The sequence below is a fragment of the Macrobrachium nipponense genome, chromosome 15, assembly GCF_015104395.2.
Source record: "Macrobrachium nipponense isolate FS-2020 chromosome 15, ASM1510439v2, whole genome shotgun sequence".
Classification (NCBI taxonomy): Eukaryota; Metazoa; Arthropoda; class Malacostraca; order Decapoda; family Palaemonidae; genus Macrobrachium; species Macrobrachium nipponense.
Genome location: NC_087208.1, coordinates 16999016 through 17000193, shown reverse-complemented (window position 1 = coordinate 17000193; position 1178 = coordinate 16999016).

The following is a 1178-nucleotide window of genomic DNA, read 5'->3' as shown; positions in this document are numbered from 1 at the left end:
ACCCCATCTACCAGCGCAAGGGTATTTAATAAAATTTGGTATGCGTGAAACCCGAAGCGTTAAGGCAAACTGATAACACACTCAATCTCTCTCTACCTCTCTCTCTCTCTCTCTAAGCGATCACCGGCATAGCCTTCGCTCTCTCTCGACTCGCAACCTCTCTCTCTCTCCATTCTAACAGGTCATCAAATGAGAGTCAGAGATGTAAAAAATATATTTATTTAACAATGGAAAGATAATCATTCAAGTCTCACAGACTAACTAACTCGGTTAAACCCTCAGTATGTAAATGTCTTAATCAGTAATTAGTCACACCAATTATCTCTTCTCCAAAACACAGTCCCCTCACTAGGACACTTAGTCCCCTCCACTAGAATCGCCTGTTACAAAGACAGGAGAACACACAATTGAGTATACGCACTTGTAAAGACAAAGTCAATAGACTAAATAAAAATATGGAACAATCTTTTACAAGGTATTCAAACAGAAAAAAGGCCATCCCTTTGGCTAAAGTAAGTCAACACTTACCCATTACAGCCTGCAATATCACACACACAAGTAAATAAACTTTTGCAGAGCTATCCCAGCATTCTGCCTTTCTCCCATGGACCTCTCTGTAAGTCTTTTCATAGACTTGGCTAAAGATCCCATTATCAACGGAAGAGGCGCACACGTACATATGAATGCACACTTCGTCAATGCCCCATGTAACTGGTTGCAGCCAGTTTCCTAAGGCACTTGAACAAGACCCCATGAACTGACGACCATTGACCTGTTTAAACAAACATTTTCATATCACTCCATCCCAGAAATGATTTATCAGCTTTCTCAGGTCAACGCTTCAGACTGTCTCTATGGGTAGTCTGCACATTCCAAAAAGGCCACAGCACATCACATTAGCATATTAAATATATTATTAATTATAGCCCCTTTCATCTGACAGAGCTTGGCCACCTAAAATTGCTAGCCCCTGCCTAGCAACTGGTAAAACAGCTTATATATATAAAACACATTGGCCGGCTCAAAAAAAAAAAGTAATAACTGCGGTCTCTGGCAAGCACAAAGTAAAGTCTTATCACGCTTCATCTCAAATAACACTAGACGTATAAATCTTTTCTGCATTTTGGATTCTTGAATATCCCTCTTTGTCTGCAACTTCCAGCACAGACTGTAGAAAG